The 18,552-nt window shown below is 40.9% G+C and overlaps 32 non-coding genes across 32 annotated transcripts; all 32 read right to left on the reverse strand.

Annotated features, from left to right (window-relative positions):
• Positions 1-451: 451 nt before the first annotated feature.
• On the reverse strand, positions 452-524 carry TRNAT-CGU (transfer RNA threonine (anticodon CGU)). Its single transcript has one exon. It is a non-coding gene; the product is annotated as a tRNA-Thr (tRNA).
• A 383-nt stretch (positions 525-907) lies between these two features.
• Positions 908-980, reverse strand: TRNAT-CGU (transfer RNA threonine (anticodon CGU)). Its single transcript has one exon. It is a non-coding gene; the product is annotated as a tRNA-Thr (tRNA).
• A 382-nt stretch (positions 981-1,362) lies between these two features.
• On the reverse strand, positions 1,363-1,435 carry TRNAT-CGU (transfer RNA threonine (anticodon CGU)). The gene has a single exon. It is a non-coding gene; the product is annotated as a tRNA-Thr (tRNA).
• Positions 1,436-1,818: 383 nt separating this feature from the next.
• Positions 1,819-1,891, reverse strand: TRNAT-CGU (transfer RNA threonine (anticodon CGU)). Its single transcript has one exon. It is a non-coding gene; the product is annotated as a tRNA-Thr (tRNA).
• Positions 1,892-2,273: 382 nt separating this feature from the next.
• On the reverse strand, positions 2,274-2,346 carry TRNAT-CGU (transfer RNA threonine (anticodon CGU)). The gene has a single exon. It is a non-coding gene; the product is annotated as a tRNA-Thr (tRNA).
• Positions 2,347-2,729: 383 nt separating this feature from the next.
• On the reverse strand, positions 2,730-2,802 carry TRNAT-CGU (transfer RNA threonine (anticodon CGU)). Its single transcript has one exon. It is a non-coding gene; the product is annotated as a tRNA-Thr (tRNA).
• Positions 2,803-3,185: 383 nt separating this feature from the next.
• On the reverse strand, positions 3,186-3,258 carry TRNAT-CGU (transfer RNA threonine (anticodon CGU)). The gene has a single exon. It is a non-coding gene; the product is annotated as a tRNA-Thr (tRNA).
• A 383-nt stretch (positions 3,259-3,641) lies between these two features.
• TRNAT-CGU (transfer RNA threonine (anticodon CGU)) lies at positions 3,642-3,714 on the reverse strand. The gene has a single exon. It is a non-coding gene; the product is annotated as a tRNA-Thr (tRNA).
• A 383-nt stretch (positions 3,715-4,097) lies between these two features.
• On the reverse strand, positions 4,098-4,170 carry TRNAT-CGU (transfer RNA threonine (anticodon CGU)). Its single transcript has one exon. It is a non-coding gene; the product is annotated as a tRNA-Thr (tRNA).
• A 383-nt stretch (positions 4,171-4,553) lies between these two features.
• TRNAT-CGU (transfer RNA threonine (anticodon CGU)) lies at positions 4,554-4,626 on the reverse strand. Its single transcript has one exon. It is a non-coding gene; the product is annotated as a tRNA-Thr (tRNA).
• A 383-nt stretch (positions 4,627-5,009) lies between these two features.
• Positions 5,010-5,082, reverse strand: TRNAT-CGU (transfer RNA threonine (anticodon CGU)). Its single transcript has one exon. It is a non-coding gene; the product is annotated as a tRNA-Thr (tRNA).
• Positions 5,083-5,921: 839 nt separating this feature from the next.
• On the reverse strand, positions 5,922-5,994 carry TRNAT-CGU (transfer RNA threonine (anticodon CGU)). Its single transcript has one exon. It is a non-coding gene; the product is annotated as a tRNA-Thr (tRNA).
• Positions 5,995-6,833: 839 nt separating this feature from the next.
• On the reverse strand, positions 6,834-6,906 carry TRNAT-CGU (transfer RNA threonine (anticodon CGU)). The gene has a single exon. It is a non-coding gene; the product is annotated as a tRNA-Thr (tRNA).
• A 383-nt stretch (positions 6,907-7,289) lies between these two features.
• TRNAT-CGU (transfer RNA threonine (anticodon CGU)) lies at positions 7,290-7,362 on the reverse strand. The gene has a single exon. It is a non-coding gene; the product is annotated as a tRNA-Thr (tRNA).
• Positions 7,363-7,745: 383 nt separating this feature from the next.
• Positions 7,746-7,818, reverse strand: TRNAT-CGU (transfer RNA threonine (anticodon CGU)). Its single transcript has one exon. It is a non-coding gene; the product is annotated as a tRNA-Thr (tRNA).
• A 383-nt stretch (positions 7,819-8,201) lies between these two features.
• Positions 8,202-8,274, reverse strand: TRNAT-CGU (transfer RNA threonine (anticodon CGU)). Its single transcript has one exon. It is a non-coding gene; the product is annotated as a tRNA-Thr (tRNA).
• An 839-nt stretch (positions 8,275-9,113) lies between these two features.
• Positions 9,114-9,186, reverse strand: TRNAT-CGU (transfer RNA threonine (anticodon CGU)). Its single transcript has one exon. It is a non-coding gene; the product is annotated as a tRNA-Thr (tRNA).
• An 839-nt stretch (positions 9,187-10,025) lies between these two features.
• Positions 10,026-10,098, reverse strand: TRNAT-CGU (transfer RNA threonine (anticodon CGU)). Its single transcript has one exon. It is a non-coding gene; the product is annotated as a tRNA-Thr (tRNA).
• A 383-nt stretch (positions 10,099-10,481) lies between these two features.
• On the reverse strand, positions 10,482-10,554 carry TRNAT-CGU (transfer RNA threonine (anticodon CGU)). The gene has a single exon. It is a non-coding gene; the product is annotated as a tRNA-Thr (tRNA).
• Positions 10,555-10,936: 382 nt separating this feature from the next.
• Positions 10,937-11,009, reverse strand: TRNAT-CGU (transfer RNA threonine (anticodon CGU)). Its single transcript has one exon. It is a non-coding gene; the product is annotated as a tRNA-Thr (tRNA).
• Positions 11,010-11,392: 383 nt separating this feature from the next.
• TRNAT-CGU (transfer RNA threonine (anticodon CGU)) lies at positions 11,393-11,465 on the reverse strand. Its single transcript has one exon. It is a non-coding gene; the product is annotated as a tRNA-Thr (tRNA).
• A 383-nt stretch (positions 11,466-11,848) lies between these two features.
• On the reverse strand, positions 11,849-11,921 carry TRNAT-CGU (transfer RNA threonine (anticodon CGU)). Its single transcript has one exon. It is a non-coding gene; the product is annotated as a tRNA-Thr (tRNA).
• Positions 11,922-12,760: 839 nt separating this feature from the next.
• On the reverse strand, positions 12,761-12,833 carry TRNAT-CGU (transfer RNA threonine (anticodon CGU)). The gene has a single exon. It is a non-coding gene; the product is annotated as a tRNA-Thr (tRNA).
• Positions 12,834-13,216: 383 nt separating this feature from the next.
• Positions 13,217-13,289, reverse strand: TRNAT-CGU (transfer RNA threonine (anticodon CGU)). The gene has a single exon. It is a non-coding gene; the product is annotated as a tRNA-Thr (tRNA).
• Positions 13,290-14,128: 839 nt separating this feature from the next.
• Positions 14,129-14,201, reverse strand: TRNAT-CGU (transfer RNA threonine (anticodon CGU)). Its single transcript has one exon. It is a non-coding gene; the product is annotated as a tRNA-Thr (tRNA).
• An 839-nt stretch (positions 14,202-15,040) lies between these two features.
• On the reverse strand, positions 15,041-15,113 carry TRNAT-CGU (transfer RNA threonine (anticodon CGU)). Its single transcript has one exon. It is a non-coding gene; the product is annotated as a tRNA-Thr (tRNA).
• A 383-nt stretch (positions 15,114-15,496) lies between these two features.
• On the reverse strand, positions 15,497-15,569 carry TRNAT-CGU (transfer RNA threonine (anticodon CGU)). Its single transcript has one exon. It is a non-coding gene; the product is annotated as a tRNA-Thr (tRNA).
• Positions 15,570-16,407: 838 nt separating this feature from the next.
• Positions 16,408-16,480, reverse strand: TRNAT-CGU (transfer RNA threonine (anticodon CGU)). The gene has a single exon. It is a non-coding gene; the product is annotated as a tRNA-Thr (tRNA).
• A 383-nt stretch (positions 16,481-16,863) lies between these two features.
• TRNAT-CGU (transfer RNA threonine (anticodon CGU)) lies at positions 16,864-16,936 on the reverse strand. The gene has a single exon. It is a non-coding gene; the product is annotated as a tRNA-Thr (tRNA).
• Positions 16,937-17,318: 382 nt separating this feature from the next.
• TRNAT-CGU (transfer RNA threonine (anticodon CGU)) lies at positions 17,319-17,391 on the reverse strand. The gene has a single exon. It is a non-coding gene; the product is annotated as a tRNA-Thr (tRNA).
• Positions 17,392-17,773: 382 nt separating this feature from the next.
• TRNAT-CGU (transfer RNA threonine (anticodon CGU)) lies at positions 17,774-17,846 on the reverse strand. Its single transcript has one exon. It is a non-coding gene; the product is annotated as a tRNA-Thr (tRNA).
• Positions 17,847-18,229: 383 nt separating this feature from the next.
• TRNAT-CGU (transfer RNA threonine (anticodon CGU)) lies at positions 18,230-18,302 on the reverse strand. Its single transcript has one exon. It is a non-coding gene; the product is annotated as a tRNA-Thr (tRNA).
• Between the last annotated feature and the right edge of the window lie 250 nt (positions 18,303-18,552).

Consider the following 18,552-nt stretch of genomic DNA (forward strand, 5'->3'; position numbering starts at 1 on the left):
CGGGGACACCGTGTTACATAAAGCTTCGTGCAATAATGAAGTAGAAATTTTGGTGTAATCACACCTCTCATAAAACACATTTTATGGGCAGGACGATGTATTCAGTATAGCCCTACACCAATCCTTCAAATGGCTTTAATATCTTTCAAAGAGTTTTTTTTTGTTTTGCTCGGAAACTGCTAGTTCCGAATTCCTCAGAATGCCTGCAGATTACATAAGAAAAAGCAGTTACGCTTACGCTGTTTGCGTTCTGCCTTTACTATATTATACTGGTCTGTATTTATGTATTATAATGGCCGTCCCAAATATAAGCCTTGACATTATATATATATATATATATATATATATATATGAGATATAACAGACAGTAATGCCAAGGAATGTACAGGGGAAGTTATTAACATTAATGGAATGTAAATAAGAAGAAAGAAAAGTGGATGAAAAAATTACCAACTGTAAGCAGGAATCGAACCTACGACCTTCGAATTACGCGTTCGATGCTCTAACCACTGAGCTATTACAGCGGCACTCCCTCCATCCACTTTTTTGGGTTTATCTGTGAATTTAGAAGTAGGAGCGACAGTCAGCGCCATCTATAAGCCAAACAACGAGTGTGAAAACACTCTTATGCGCATGTTTGGCGTCACGTAGCACGTGAACTTATTATGAGCGGGCAGCTGATTAATTGTCCCTCTTATACAACCTAAACACACCAAGTCTGCCAGTACGAGACCCTCGTTCAATGAAATAAGGGAAAGAAGTGTATACCTAAGGGCTCGTTTTTCCGTGTTTTTAACACAATAATAATGAGATATAACAGACAGTAATGCCAAGGAATGTACAGGGGAAGTTATTAACATTAATGGAATGTAAATAAGAAGAAAGAAAAGTGGATGAAAAAATTACCAACTGTAAGCAGGAATCGAACCTACGACCTTCGAATTACGCGTTCGATGCTCTAACCACTGAGCTATTACAGCGGCACTCCCTCCATCCACTTTTTTGGGTTTATCTGTGAATTTAGAAGTAGGAGCGACAGTCAGCGCCATCTATAAGCCAAACAACGAGTGTGAAAACACTCTTATGCGCATGTTTGGCGTCACGTAGCACGTGAACTTATTATGAGCGGGCAGCTGATTAATTGTCCCTCTTATACAACCTAAACACACCAAGTCTGCCAGTACGAGACCCTCGTTCAATGAAATAAGGGAAAGAAGTGTATACCTAAGGGCTCGTTTTTCCGTGTTTTTAACACAATAATAATGAGATATAACAAACAGTAATGCCAAGGAATGTACAGGGGAAGTTATTACATTAATGGAATGTAAATAAGAAGAAAGAAAAGTGGATGAAAAAATTACCAACTGTAAGCAGGAATCGAACCTACGACCTTCGAATTACGCGTTCGATGCTCTAACCACTGAGCTATTACAGCGGCACTCCCTCCATCCACTTTTTTGGGTTTATCTGTGAATTTAGAAGTAGGAGCGACAGTCAGCGCCATCTATAAGCCAAACAACGAGTGTGAAAACACTCTTATGCGCATGTTTGGCGTCACGTAGCACGTGAACTTATTATGAGCGGGCAGCTGATTAATTGTCCCTCTTATACAACCTAAACACACCAAGTCTGCCAGTACGAGACCCTCGTTCAATGAAATAAGGGAAAGAAGTGTATACCTAAGGGCTCGTTTTTCCGTGTTTTTAACACAATAATAATGAGATATAACAGACAGTAATGCCAAGGAATGTACAGGGGAAGTTATTAACATTAATGGAATGTAAATAAGAAGAAAGAAAAGTGGATGAAAAAATTACCAACTGTAAGCAGGAATCGAACCTACGACCTTCGAATTACGCGTTCGATGCTCTAACCACTGAGCTATTACAGCGGCACTCCCTCCATCCACTTTTTTGGGTTTATCTGTGAATTTAGAAGTAGGAGCGACAGTCAGCGCCATCTATAAGCCAAACAACGAGTGTGAAAACACTCTTATGCGCATGTTTGGCGTCACGTAGCACGTGAACTTATTATGAGCGGGCAGCTGATTAATTGTCCCTCTTATACAACCTAAACACACCAAGTCTGCCAGTACGAGACCCTCGTTCAATGAAATAAGGGAAAGAAGTGTATACATAAGGGCTCGTTTTCCGTGTTTTTAACACAATAATAATGAGATATAACAGACAGTAATGCCAAGGAATGTACAGGGGAAGTTATTAACATTAATGGAATGTAAATAAGAAGAAAGAAAAGTGGATGAAAAAATTACCAACTGTAAGCAGGAATCGAACCTACGACCTTCGAATTACGCGTTCGATGCTCTAACCACTGAGCTATTACAGCGGCACTCCCTCCATCCACTTTTTTGGGTTTATCTGTGAATTTAGAAGTAGGAGCGACAGTCAGCGCCATCTATAAGCCAAACAACGAGTGTGAAAACACTCTTATGCGCATGTTTGGCGTCACGTAGCACGTGAACTTATTATGAGCGGGCAGCTGATTAATTGTCCCTCTTATACAACCTAAACACACCAAGTCTGCCAGTACGAGACCCTCGTTCAATGAAATAAGGGAAAGAAGTGTATACCTAAGGGCTCGTTTTTCCGTGTTTTTAACACAATAATAATGAGATATAACAGACAGTAATGCCAAGGAATGTACAGGGGAAGTTATTAACATTAATGGAATGTAAATAAGAAGAAAGAAAAGTGGATGAAAAAATTACCAACTGTAAGCAGGAATCGAACCTACGACCTTCGAATTACGCGTTCGATGCTCTAACCACTGAGCTATTACAGCGGCACTCCCTCCATCCACTTTTTTGGGTTTATCTGTGAATTTAGAAGTAGGAGCGACAGTCAGCGCCATCTATAAGCCAAACAACGAGTGTGAAAACACTCTTATGCGCATGTTTGGCGTCACGTAGCACGTGAACTTATTATGAGCGGGCAGCTGATTAATTGTCCCTCTTATACAACCTAAACACACCAAGTCTGCCAGTACGAGACCCTCGTTCAATGAAATAAGGGAAAGAAGTGTATACCTAAGGGCTCGTTTTTCCGTGTTTTTAACACAATAATAATGAGATATAACAGACAGTAATGCCAAGGAATGTACAGGGGAAGTTATTAACATTAATGGAATGTAAATAAGAAGAAAGAAAAGTGGATGAAAAAATTACCAACTGTAAGCAGGAATCGAACCTACGACCTTCGAATTACGCGTTCGATGCTCTAACCACTGAGCTATTACAGCGGCACTCCCTCCATCCACTTTTTTGGGTTTATCTGTGAATTTAGAAGTAGGAGCGACAGTCAGCGCCATATATAAGCCAAACAACGAGTGTGAAAACACTCTTATGCGCATGTTTGGCGTCACGTAGCACGTGAACTTATTATGAGCGGGCAGCTGATTAATTGTCCCCCTTATACAACCTAAACACACCAAGTCTGCCAGTACGAGACCCTCGTTCAATGAAATAAGGGAAAGAAGTGTATACCTAAGGGCTCGTTTTTCCGTGTTTTTAACACAATAATAATGAGATATAACAGACAGTAATGCCAAGGAATGTACAGGGGAAGTTATTAACATTAATGGAATGTAAATAAGAAGAAAGAAAAGTGGATGAAAAAATTACCAACTGTAAGCAGGAATCGAACCTACGACCTTCGAATTACGCGTTCGATGCTCTAACCACTGAGCTATTACAGCGGCACTCCCTCCATCCACTTTTTTGGGTTTATCTGTGAATTTAGAAGTAGGAGCGACAGTCAGCGCCATCTATAAGCCAAACATCGAGTGTGAAAACACTCTTATGCGCATGTTTGGCGTCACGTAGCACGTGAACTTATTATGAGCGGGCAGCTGATTAATTGTCCTTCTTATACAACCTAAACACACCAAGTCTGCCAGTACGAGACCCTCGTTCAATGAAATAAGGGAAAGAAGTGTATACCTAAGGGCTCGTTTTTCCGTGTTTTTAACACAATAATAATGAGATATAACAGACAGTAATGCCAAGGAATGTACAGGGGAAGTTATTAACATTAATGGAATGTAAATAAGAAGAAAGAAAAGTGGATGAAAAAATTACCAACTGTAAGCAGGAATCGAACCTACGACCTTCGAATTACGCGTTCGATGCTCTAACCACTGAGCTATTACAGCGGCACTCCCTCCCTCCACTTTTTTGGGTTTATCTGTGAATTTAGAAGTAGGAGCGACAGTCAGCGCCATCTATAAGCCAAACAACGAGTGTGAAAACACTCTTATGCGCATGTTTGGCGTCACGTAGCACGTGAACTTATTATGAGCGGGCAGCTGATTAATTGTCCCTGTTATACAACCTAAACACACCAAGTCTGCCAGTACGAGACCCTCGTTCAATGAAATAAGGGAAAGAAGTGTATACCTAAGGGCTCGTTTTTCCGTGTTTTTAACACAATAATAATGAGATATAACAGACAGTAATGCCAAGGAATGTACAGGGGAAGTTATTAACATTAATGGAATGTAAATAAGAAGAAAGAAAAGTGGATGAAAAAATTACCAACTGTAAGCAGGAATCGAACCTACGACCTTCGAATTACGCGTTCGATGCTCTAACCACTGAGCTATTACAGCGGCACTCCCTCCATCCACTTTTTTGGGTTTATCTGTGAATTTAGAAGTAGGAGCGACAGTCAGCGCCATCTATAAGCCAAACAACGAGTGTGAAAACACTCTTATGCGCATGTTTGGCGTCACGTAGCACGTGAACTTATTATGAGCGGGCAGCTGATTAATTGTCCCTCTTATACAACCTAAACACACCAAGTCTGCCAGTACGAGACCCTCGTTCAATGAAATAAGGGAAAGAAGTGTATACCTAAGGGCTCGTTTTTCCGTGTTTTTAACACAATAATAATGAGATATAACAGACAGTAATGCCAAGGAATGTACAGGGGAAGTTATTAACATTAATGGAATGTAAATAAGAAGAAAGAAAAGTGGATGAAAAAATTACCAACTGTAAGCAGGAATCGAACCTACGACCTTCGAATTACGCGTTCGATGCTCTAACCACTGAGCTATTACAGCGGCACTCCCTCCATCCACTTTTTTGGGTTTATCTGTGAATTTAGAAGTAGGAGCGACAGTCAGCGCCATCTATAAGCCAAACAACGAGTGTGAAAACACTCTTATGCGCATGTTTGGCGTCACGTAGCACGTGAACTTATTATGAGCGGGCAGCTGATTAATTGTCCCTCTTATACAACCTAAACACACCAAGTCTGCCAGTACGAGACCCTCGTTCAATGAAATAAGGGAAAGAAGTGTATACCTAAGGGCTCGTTTTTCCGTGTTTTTAACACAATAATAATGAGATATAACAGACAGTAATGCCAAGGAATGTACAGGGGAAGTTATTAACATTAATGGAATGTAAATAAGAAGAAAGAAAAGTGGATGAAAAAATTACCAACTGTAAGCAGGAATCGAACTTACGACCTTCGAATTACGCGTTCGATGCTCTAACCACTGAGCTATTACAGCGGCACTCCCTCCATCCACTTTTTTGGGTTTATCTGTGAATTTAGAAGTAGGAGCGACAGTCAGCGCCATCTATAAGCCAAACAACGAGTGTGAAAACACTCTTATGCGCATGTTTGGCGTCACGTAGCACGTGAACTTATTATGAGCGGGCAGCTGATTAATTGTCCCTCTTATACAACCTAAACACACCAAGTCTGCCAGTACGAGACCCTCGTTCAATGAAATAAGGGAAAGAAGTGTATACCTAAGGGCTCGTTTTTCCGTGTTTTTAACACAATAATAATGAGATATAACAGACAGTAATGCCAAGGAATGTACAGGGGAAGTTATTAACATTAATGGAATGTAAATAAGAAGAAAGAAAAGTGGATGAAAACATTACCAACTGTAAGCAGGAATCGAACCTACGACCTTCGAATTACGCGTTCGATGCTCTAACCACTGAGCTATTACAGCGGCACTCCCTCCATCCACTTTTTTGGGTTTATCTGTGAATTTAGAAGTAGGAGCGACAGTCAGCGCCATCTATAAGCCAAACAACGAGTGTGAAAACACTCTTATGCGCATGTTTGGCGTCACGTAGCACGTGAACTTATTATGAGCGGGCAGCTGATTAATTGTCCCTCCTATACAACCTAAACACACCAAGTCTGCCAGTACGAGACCCTCGTTCAATGAAATAAGGGAAAGAAGTGTATACCTAAGGGCTCGTTTTTCCGTGTTTTTAACACAATAATAATGAGATATAACAGACAGTAATGCCAAGGAATGTACAGGGGAAGTTATTAACATTAATGGAATGTAAATAAGAAGAAAGAAAAGTGGATGAAAAATTTACCAACTGTAAGCAGGAATCGAACCTACGACCTTCGAATTACGCGTTCGATGCTCTAACCACTGAGCTATTGCAGCGGCACTCCCTCCATCCACTTTTTTGGGTTTATCTGTGAATTTAGAAGTAGGAGCGACAGTCAGCGCCATCTATAAGCCAAACAACGAGTGTGAAAACACTCTTATGCGCATGTTTGGCGTCACGTAGCACGTGAACTTATTATGAGCGGGCAGCTGATTAATTGTCCCTCTTATACAACCTAAACACACCAAGTCTGCCAGTACGAGACCCTCGTTCAATGAAATAAGGGAAAGAAGTGTATACCTAAGGGCTCGTTTTTCCGTGTTTTTAACACAATAATAATGAGATATAACAGACAGTAATGCCAAGGAATGTACAGGGGAAGTTATTAACATTAATGGAATGTAAATAAGAAGAAAGAAAAGTGGATGAAAAAATTACCAACTGTAAGCAGGAATCGAACCTACGACCTTCGAATTACGCGTTCGATGCTCTAACCACTGAGCTATTACAGCGGCACTCCCTCCATCCACTTTTTTGGGTTTATCTGTGAATTTAGAAGTAGGAGCGACAGTCAGCGCCATCTATAAGCCAAACAACGAGTGTGAAAACACTCTTATGCGCATGTTTGGCGTCACGTAGCACGTGAACTTATTATGAGCGGGCAGTTGATTAATTGTCCCTCTTATACAACCTAAACACACCAAGTCTGCCAGTACGAGACCCTCGTTAAATGAAATAAGGGAAAGAAGTGTATACCTAAGGGCTCGTTTTTCCGTGTTTTTAACACAATAATAATGAGATATAACAGACAGTAATGCCAAGGAATGTACAGGGGAAGTTATTAACATTAATGGAATGTAAATAAGAAGAAAGAAAAGTGGATGAAAAAATTACCAACTGTAAGCAGGAATCGAACCTACGACCTTCGAATTACGCGTTCGATGCTCTAACCACTGAGCTATTACAGCGGCACTCCCTCCATCCACTTTTTTGGGTTTATCTGTGAATTTAGAAGTAGGAGCGACAGTCAGCGCCATCTATAAGCCAAACAACGAGTGTGAAAACACTCTTATGCGAATGTTTGGCGTCACGTAGCACGTGAACTTATTATGAGCGGGCAGCTGATTAATTGTCCCTCTTATACAACCTAAACACACCAAGTCTGCCAGTACGAGACCCTCGTTCAATGAAATAAGGGAAAGAAGTGTATACCTAAGGGCTCGTTTTTCCGTGTTTTTAACACAATAATAATGAGATATAACAGACAGTAATGCCAAGGAATGTACAGGGGAAGTTATTAACATTAATGGAATGTAAATAAGAAGAAAGAAAAGTGGATGAAAAAATTACCAACTGTAAGCAGGAATCGAACCTACGACCTTCGAATTACGCGTTCGATGCTCTAACCACTGAGCTATTACAGCGGCACTCCCTCCATCCACTTTTTTGGGTTTATCTGTGAATTTAGAAGTAGGAGCGACAGTCAGCGCCATCTATAAGCCAAACAACGAGTGTGAAAACACTCTTATGCGCATGTTTGGCGTCACGTAGCACGTGAACTTATTATGAGCGGGCAGCTGATTAATTGTCCCTCTTATACAACCTAAACACACCAAGTCTGCCAGTACGAGACCCTCGTTCAATGAAATAAGGGAAAGAAGTGTATACCTAAGGGCTCGTTTTTCCGTGTTTTTAACACAATAATAATGAGATATAACAGACAGTAATGCCAAGGAATGTACAGGGGAAGTTATTAACATTAATGGAATGTAAATAGGAAGAAAGAAAAGTGGATGAAAAAATTACCAACTGTAAGCAGGAATCGAACCTACGACCTTCGAATTACGCGTTCGATGCTCTAACCACTGAGCTATTACAGCGGCACTCCCTCCATCCACTTTTTTGGGTTTATCTGTGAATTTAGAAGTAGGAGCGACAGTCAGCGCCATCTATAAGCCAAACAACGAGTGTGAAAACACTCTTATGCGCATGTTTGGCGTCACGTAGCACGTGAACTTATTATGAGCGGGCAGCTGATTAATTGTCCCTCTTATACAACCTAAACACACCAAGTCTGCCAGTACGAGACCCTCGTTCAATGAAATAAGGGAAAGAAGTGTATACCTAAGGGCTCGTTTTTCCGTGTTTTTAACACAATAATAATGAGATATAACAGACAGTAATGCCAAGGAATGTACAGGGGAAGTTATTAACATTAATGGAATGTAAATAAGAAGAAAGAAAAGTGGATGAAAAAATTACCAACTGTAAGCAGGAATCGAACTTACGACCTTCGAATTACGCGTTCGATGCTCTAACCACTGAGCTATTACAGCGGCACTCCCTCCATCCACTTTTTTGGGTTTATCTGTGAATTTAGAAGTAGGAGCGACAGTCAGCGCCATCTATAAGCCAAACAACGAGTGTGAAAACACTCTTATGCGCATGTTTGGCGTCACGTAGCACGTGAACTTATTATGAGCGGGCAGCTGATTAATTGTCCCTCTTATACAACCTAAACACACCAAGTCTGCCAGTACGAGACCCTCGTTCAATGAAATAAGGGAAAGAAGTGTATACCTAAGGGCTCGTTTTTCCGTGTTTTTAACACAATAATAATGAGATATAACAGACAGTAATGCCAAGGAATGTACAGGGGAAGTTATTAACATTAATGGAATGTAAATAAGAAGAAAGAAAAGTGGATGAAAACATTACCAACTGTAAGCAGGAATCGAACCTACGACCTTCGAATTACGCGTTCGATGCTCTAACCACTGAGCTATTACAGCGGCACTCCCTCCATCCACTTTTTTGGGTTTATCTGTGAATTTAGAAGTAGGAGCGACAGTCAGCGCCATCTATAAGCCAAACAACGAGTGTGAAAACACTCTTATGCGCATGTTTGGCGTCACGTAGCACGTGAACTTATTATGAGCGGGCAGCTGATTAATTGTCCCTCCTATACAACCTAAACACACCAAGTCTGCCAGTACGAGACCCTCGTTCAATGAAATAAGGGAAAGAAGTGTATACCTAAGGGCTCGTTTTTCCGTGTTTTTAACACAATAATAATGAGATATAACAGACAGTAATGCCAAGGAATGTACAGGGGAAGTTATTAACATTAATGGAATGTAAATAAGAAGAAAGAAAAGTGGATGAAAAATTTACCAACTGTAAGCAGGAATCGAACCTACGACCTTCGAATTACGCGTTCGATGCTCTAACCACTGAGCTATTGCAGCGACACTCCCTCCATCCACTTTTTTGGGTTTATCTGTGAATTTAGAAGTAGGAGCGACAGTCAGCGCCATCTATAAGCCAAACAACGAGTGTGAAAACACTCTTATGCGCATGTTTGGCGTCACGTAGCACGTGAACTTATTATGAGCGGGCAGCTGATTAATTGTCCCTCTTATACAACCTAAACACACCAAGTCTGCCAGTACGAGACCCTCGTTCAATGAAATAAGGGAAAGAAGTGTATACCTAAGGGCTCGTTTTTCCGTGTTTTTAACACAATAATAATGAGATATAACAGACAGTAATGCCAAGGAATGTACAGGGGAAGTTATTAACATTAATGGAATGTAAATAAGAAGAAAGAAAAGTGGATGAAAAAATTACCAACTGTAAGCAGGAATCGAACCTACGACCTTCGAATTACGCGTTCGATGCTCTAACCACTGAGCTATTACAGCGGCACTCCCTCCATCCACTTTTTTGGGTTTATCTGTGAATTTAGAAGTAGGAGCGACAGTCAGCGCCATCTATAAGCCAAACAACGAGTGTGAAAACACTCTTATGCGCATGTTTGGCGTCACGTAGCACGTGAACTTATTATGAGCGGGCAGTTGATTAATTGTCCCTCTTATACAACCTAAACACACCAAGTCTGCCAGTACGAGACCCTCGTTAAATGAAATAAGGGAAAGAAGTGTATACCTAAGGGCTCGTTTTTCCGTGTTTTTAACACAATAATAATGAGATATAACAGACAGTAATGCCAAGGAATGTACAGGGGAAGTTATTAACATTAATGGAATGTAAATAAGAAGAAAGAAAAGTGGATGAAAAAATTACCAACTGTAAGCAGGAATCGAACCTACGACCTTCGAATTACGCGTTCGATGCTCTAACCACTGAGCTATTACAGCGGCACTCCCTCCATCCACTTTTTTGGGTTTATCTGTGAATTTAGAAGTAGGAGCGACAGTCAGCGCCATCTATAAGCCAAACAACGAGTGTGAAAACACTCTTATGCGCATGTTTGGCGTCACGTAGCACGTGAACTTATTATGAGCGGGCAGCTGATTAATTGTCCCTCTTATACAACCTAAACACACCAAGTCTGCCAGTACGAGACCCTCGTTCAATGAAATAAGGGAAAGAAGTGTATACCTAAGGGCTCGTTTTTCCGTGTTTTTAACACAATAATAATGAGATATAACAGACAGTAATGCCAAGGAATGTACAGGGGAAGTTATTAACATTAATGGAATGTAAATAAGAAGAAAGAAAAGTGGATGAAAAATTACCAACTGTAAGCAGGAATCGAACCTACGACCTTCGAATTACGCGTTCGATGCTCTAACCACTGAGCTATTACAGCGGCACTCCCTCCATCCACTTTTTTGGGTTTATCTGTGAATTTAGAAGTAGGAGCGACAGTCAGCGCCATCTATAAGCCAAACAACGAGTGTGAAAACACTCTTATGCGCATGTTTGGCGTCACGTAGCACGTGAACTTATTATGAGCGGGCAGCTGATTAATTGTCCCTCTTATACAACCTAAACACACCAAGTCTGCCAGTACGAGACCCTCGTTCAATGAAATAAGGGAAAGAAGTGTATACCTAAGGGCTCGTTTTTCCGTGTTTTTAACACAATAATAATGAGATATAACAGACAGTAATGCCAAGGAATGTACAGGGGAAGTTATTAACATTAATGGAATGTAAATAAGAAGAAAGAAAAGTGGATGAAAAAATTACCAACTGTAAGCAGGAATCGAACCTACGACCTTCGAATTACGCGTTCGATGCTCTAACCACTGAGCTATTACAGCGGCACTCGCTCCATCCACTTTTTTGGGTTTATCTGTGAATTTAGAAGTAGGAGCGACAGTCAGCGCCATCTATAAGCCAAACAACGAGTGTGAAAACACTCTTATGCGCATGTTTGGCGTCACGTAGCACGTGAACTTATTATGAGCGGGCAGCTGATTAATTGTCCCTCTTATACAACCTAAACACACCAAGTCTGCCAGTACGAGACCCTCGTTCAATGAAATAAGGGAAAGAAGTGTATACCTAAGGGCTCGTTTTTCCGTGTTTTTAACACAATAATAATGAGATATAACAGACAGTAATGCCAAGGAATGTACAGGGGAAGTTATTAACATTAATGGAATGTAAATAAGAAGAAAGAAAAGTGGATGAAAAAATTACCAACTGTAAGCAGGAATCGAACCTACGACCTTCGAATTACGCGTTCGATGCTCTAACCACTGAGCTATTACAGCGGCACTCCCTCCATCCACTTTTTTGGGTTTATCTGTGAATTTAGAAGTAGGAGCGACAGTCAGCGCCATCTATAAGCCAAACAACGAGTGTGAAAACACTCTTATGCGCATGTTTGGCGTCACGTAGCACGTGAACTTATTATGAGCGGGCAGTTGATTAATTGTCCCTCTTATACAACCTAAACACACCAAGTCTGCCAGTACGAGACCCTCGTTCAATGAAATAAGGGAAAGAAGTGTATACCTAAGGGCTCGTTTTTCCGTGTTTTTAACACAATAATAATGAGATATAACAGACAGTAATGCCAAGGAATGTACAGGGGAAGTTATTAACATTAATGGAATGTAAATAAGAAGAAAGAAAAGTGGATGAAAAAATTACCAACTGTAAGCAGAAATCGAACCTACGACCTTCGAATTACGCGTTCGATACTCTAACCACTGAGCTATTACAGCGGCACTCCCTCCATCCACTTTTTTGGGTTTATCTGTGAATTTAGAAGTAGGAGCGACAGTCAGCGCCATCTATAAGCCAAACAACGAGTGTGAAAACACTCTTATGCGCATGTTTGGCGTCACGTAGCACGTGAACTTATTATGAGCGGGCAGCTGATTAATTGTCCCTCTTATACAACCTAAACACACCAAGTCTGCCAGCACGAGACCCTCGTTCAATGAAATAAGGGAAAGAAGTGTATACCTAAGGGCTCGTTTTTCCGTGTTTTTAACACAATAATAATGAGATATAACAGACAGTAATGCCAAGGAATGTACAGGGGAAGTTATTAACATTAATGGAATGTAAATAAGAAGAAAGAAAAGTGGATGAAAAAATTACCAACTGTAAGCAGGAATCGAACCTACGACCTTCGAATTACGCGTTCGATGCTCTAACCACTGAGCTATTACAGCGGCACTCCCTCCATCCACTTTTTTGGGTTTATCTGTGAATTTAGAAGTAGGAGCGACAGTCAGCGCCATCTATAAGCCAAACAACGAGTGTGAAAACACTCTTATGCGCATGTTTGGCGTCACGTAGCACGTGAACTTATTATGAGCGGGCAGCTGATTAATTGTCCCTCTTATACAACCTAAACACACCAAGTCTGCCAGTACGAGACCCTCGTTCAATGAAATAAGGGAAAGAAGTGTATACCTAAGGGCTCGTTTTTCCGTGTTTTTAACACAATAATAATGAGATATAACAGACAGTAATGCCAAGGAATGTACAGGGGAAGTTATTAACATTAATGGAATGTAAATAAGAAGAAAGAAAAGTGGATGAAAAAATTACCAACTGTAAGCAGGAATCGAACCTACGACCTTCGAATTACGCGTTCGATGCTCTAACCACTGAGCTATTACAGCGGCACTCCCTCCATCCACTTTTTTGGGTTTATCTGTGAATTTAGAAGTAGGAGCGACAGTCAGCGCCATCTATAAGCCAAACAACGAGTGTGAAAACACTCTTATGCGCATGTTTGGCGTCACGTAGCACGTGAACTTATTATGAGCGGGCAGCTGATTAATTGTCCCTCTTATACAACCTAAACACACCAAGTCTGCCAGTACGAGACCCTCGTTCAATGAAATAAGGGAAAGAAGTGTATACCTAAGGGCTCGTTTTTCCGTGTTTTTAACACAATAATAATGAGATATAACAGACAGTAATGCCAAGGAATGTACAGGGGAAGTTATTAACATTAATGGAATGTAAATAAGAAGAAAGAAAAGTGGATGAAAAAATTACCAACTGTAAGCAGGAATCGAACCTACGACCTTCGAATTACGCGTTCGAAGCTCTAACCACTGAGCTATTACAGCGGCACTCCCTCCATCCACTTTTTTGGGTTTATCTGTGAATTTAGAAGTAGGAGCGACAGTCAGCGCCATCTATAAGCCAAACAACGAGTGTGAAAACACTCTTATGCGCATGTTTGGCGTCACGTAGCACGTGAACTTATTATGAGCGGGCAGCTGATTAATTGTCCCTCCTATACAACCTAAACACACCAAGTCTGCCAGTACGAGACCCTCGTTCAATGAAATAAGGGAAAGAAGTGTATACCTAAGGGCTCGTTTTTCCGTGTTTTTAACACAATAATAATGAGATATAACAGACAGTAATGCCAAGGAATGTACAGGGGAAGTTATTAACATTAATGGAATGTAAATAAGAAGAAAGAAAAGTGGATGAAAAAATTACCAACTGTAAGCAGGAATCGAACCTACGACCTTCGAATTACGCGTTCGATGCTCTAACCACTGAGCTATTACAGCGGCACTCCCTCCATCCACTTTTTTGGGTTTATCTGTGAATTTAGAAGTAGGAGCGACAGTCAGCGCCATCTATAAGCCAAACAACGAGTGTGAAAACACTCTTATGCGCATGTTTGGCGTCACGTAGCACGTGAACTTATTAGGAGCGGGCAGCTGATTAATTGTCCCTCTTATACAACCTAAACACACCAAGTCTGCCAGTACGAGACCCTCGTTCAATGAAATAAGGGAAAGAAGTGTATACCTAAGGGCTCGTTTTTCCGTGTTTTTAACACAATAATAATGAGATATAACAGACAGTAATGCCAAGGAATGTACAGGGGAAGTTATTAACATTAATGGAATGTAAATAAGAAGAAAGAAAAGTGGATGAAAAAATTACCAACTGTAAGCAGGAATCGAACCTACGACCTTCGAATTACGCGTTCGATGCTCTAACCACTGAGCTACTACAGCGGCACTCCCTCCATCCACTTTTTTGGGTTTATCTGTGAATTTAGAAGTTGGAGCGACAGTCAGCGCCATCTATAAGCCAAACAACGAGTGTGAAAACACTCTTATGCGCATGTTTGGCGTCACGTAGCACGTGAACTTATTATGAGCGGGCAGTTGATTAATTGTCCCTCTTATACAACCTAAACACACCAAGTCTGCCAGTACGAGACCCTCGTTCAATGAAATAAGGGAAAGAAGTGTATACCTAAGGGCTCGTTTTTCCGTGTTTTTAACACAATAATAATGAGATATAACAGACAGTAATGCCAAGGAATGTACAGGGGAAGTTATTAACATTAATGGAATGTAAATAAGAAGAAAGAAAAGTGGATGAAAAAATTACCAACTGTAAGCAGGAATCGAACCTACGACCTTCGAATTACGCGTTCGATGCTCTAACCACTGAGCTATTACAGCGGCACTCCCTCCATCCACTTTTTTGGGTTTATCTGTGAATTTAGAAGTAGGAGCGACAGTCAGCGCCATCTATAAGCCAAACAACGAGTGTGAAAACACTCTTATGCGCATGTTTGACGTCACGTAGCACGTGAACTTATTATGAGCGGGCAGCTGATTAATTGTCCCTCTTATACAACCTAAACACACCAAGTCTGCCAGTACGAGACCCTCGTTCAATGAAATAAGGGAAAGAAGTGTATACCTAAGGGCTCGTTTTTCCGTGTTTTTAACACAATAATAATGAGATATAACAGACAGTAATGCCAAGGAATGTACAGGGGAAGTTATTAACATTAATGGAATGTAAATAAGAAGAAAGAAAAGTGGATGAAAACATTACCAACTGTAAGCAGGAATCGAACCTACGACCTTCGAATTACGCGTTCGATGCTCTAACCACTGAGCTATTACAGCGGCACTCCCTCCATCCACTTTTTTGGGTTTATCTGTGAATTTAGAAGTAGGAGCGACAGTCAGCGCCATCTATAAGCCAAACAACGAGTGTGAAAACACTCTTATGCGCATGTTTGGCGTCACGTAGCACGTGAACTTATTATGAGCGGGCAGCTGATTAATTGTCCCTCCTATACAACCTAAACACACCAAGTCTGCCAGTACGAGACCCTCGTTCAATGAAATAAGGGAAAGAAGTGTATACCTAAGGGCTCGTTTTTCCGTGTTTTTAACACAATAATAATGAGATATAACAGACAGTAATGCCAAGGAATGTACAGGGAAGTTATTAACATTAATGGAATGTAAATAAGAAGAAAGAAAAGTGGATGAAAAATTTACCAACTGTAAGCAGGAATCGAACCTACGACCTTCGAATTACGCGTTCGATGCTCTAACCACTGAGCTATTGCAGCGACACTCCCTCCATCCACTTTTTTGGGTTTATCTGTGAATTTAGAAGTAGGAGCGACAGTCAGCGCCATCTATAAGCCAAACAACGAGTGTGAAAACACTCTTATGCGCATGTTTGGCGTCACGTAGCACGTGAACTTATTATGAGCGGGCAGCTGATTAATTGTCCCTCTTATACAACCTAAACACACCAAGTCTGCCAGTACGAGACCCTCGTTCAATGAAATAAGGGAAAGAAGTGTATACCTAAGGGCTCGTTTTTCCGTGTTTTTAACACAATAATAATGAGATATAACAGACAGTAATGCCAAGGAATGTACAGGGGAAGTTATTAACATTAATGGAATGTAAATAAGAAGAAAGAAAAGTGGATGAAAAAATTACCAACTGTAAGCAGGAATCGAACCTACGACCTTCGAATTACGCGTTCGATGCTCTAACCACTGAGCTATTACAGCGGCACTCCCTCCATCCACTTTTTTGGGTTTATCTGTGAATTTAGAAGTAGGAGCGACAGTCAGCGCCATCTATAAGCCAAACAACGAGTGTGAAAACACTCTTATGCGCATGTTTGGCGTCACGTAGCACGTGAACTTATTATGAGCGGGCAGTTGATTAATTGTCCCTCTTATACAACCTAAACACACCAAGTCTGCCAGTACGAGACCCTCGTTAAATGAAATAAGGGAAAGAAGTGTATACCTAAGGGCTCGTTTTTCCGTGTTTTTAACACAATAATAATGAGATATAACAGACAGTAATGCCAAGGAATGTACAGGGGAAGTTATTAACATTAATGGAATGTAAATAAGAAGAAAGAAAAGTGGATGAAAAAATTACCAACTGTAAGCAGGAATCGAACCTACGACCTTCGAATTACGCGTTCGATGCTCTAACCACTGAGCTATTACAGCGGCACTCCCTCCATCCACTTTTTTGGGTTTATCTGTGAATTTAGAAGTAGGAGCGACAGTCAGCGCCATCTATAAGCCAAACAACGAGTGTGAAAACACTCTTATGCGCATGTTTGGCGTCACGTAGCACGTGAACTTATTATGAGCGGGCAGCTGATTAATTGTCCCTCTTATACAACCTAAACACACCAAGTCTGCCAGTACGAGACCCTCGTTCAATGAAATAAGGGAAAGAAGTGTATACCTAAGGGCTCGTTTTTCCGTGTTTTTAACACAATAATAATGAGATATAACAGACAGTAATGCCAAGGAATGTACAGGGGAAGTTATTAACATTAATGGAATGTAAATAAGAAGAAAGAAAAGTGGATGAAAAATTACCAACTGTAAGCAGGAATCGAACCTACGACCTTCGAATTACGCGTTCGATGCTCTAACCACTGAGCTATTACAGCGGCACTCCCTCCATCCACTTTTTGGGTTTATCTGTGAATTTAGAAGTAGGAGCGACAGTCAGCGCCATCTATAAGCCAAACAACGAGTGTGAAAACACTCTTATGCGCATGTTTGGCGTCACGTAGCACGTGAACTTATTATGAGCGGGCAGCTGATTAATTGTCCCTCTTATACAACCTAAACACACCAAGTCTGCCAGTACGAGACCCTCGTTCAATGAAATAAGGGAAAGAAGTGTATACCTAAGGGCTCGTTTTTCCGTGTTTTTAACACAATAATAATGAGATATAACAGACAGTAATGCCAAGGAATGTACAGGGGAAGTTATTAACATTAATGGAATGTAAATAAGAAGAAAGAAAAGTGGATGAAAAAATTACCAACTGTAAGCAGGAATCGAACCTACGACCTTCGAATTACGCGTTCGATGCTCTAACCACTGAGCTATTACAGCGGCACTCGCTCCATCCACTTTTTTGGGTTTATCTGTGAATTTAGAAGTAGGAGCGACAGTCAGCGCCATCTATAAGCCAAACAACGAGTGTGAAAACACTCTTATGCGCATGTTTGGCGTCACGTAGCACGTGAACTTATTATGAGCGGGCAGCTGATTAATTGTCCCTCTTATACAACCTAAACACACCAAGTCTGCCAGTACGAGACCCTCGTTCAATGAAATAAGGGAAAGAAGTGTATACCTAAGGGCTCGTTTTTCCGTGTTTTTAACACAATAATAATGAGATATAACAGACAGTAATGCCAAGGAATGTACAGGGGAAGTTATTAACATTAATGGAATGTAAATAAGAAGAAAGAAAAGTGGATGAAAAAATTACCAACTGTAAGCAGGAATCGAACCTACGACCTTCGAATTACGCGTTCGATGCTCTAACCACTGAGCTATTACAGCGGCACTCCCTCCATCCACTTTTTTGGGTTTATCTGTGAATTTAGAAGTAGGAGCGACAGTCAGCGCCATCTATAAGCCAAACAACGAGTGTGAAAACACTCTTATGCGCATGTTTGGCGTCACGTAGCACGTGAACTTATTATGAGCGGGCAGTTGATTAATTGTCCCTCTTATACAACCTAAACACACCAAGTCTGCCAGTACGAGACCCTCGTTCAATGAAATAAGGGAAAGAAGTGTATACCTAAGG

Source organism: Rhipicephalus microplus, chromosome 3, assembly GCF_043290135.1.
Source record: "Rhipicephalus microplus isolate Deutch F79 chromosome 3, USDA_Rmic, whole genome shotgun sequence".
Classification (NCBI taxonomy): domain Eukaryota; kingdom Metazoa; phylum Arthropoda; class Arachnida; order Ixodida; family Ixodidae; genus Rhipicephalus; species Rhipicephalus microplus.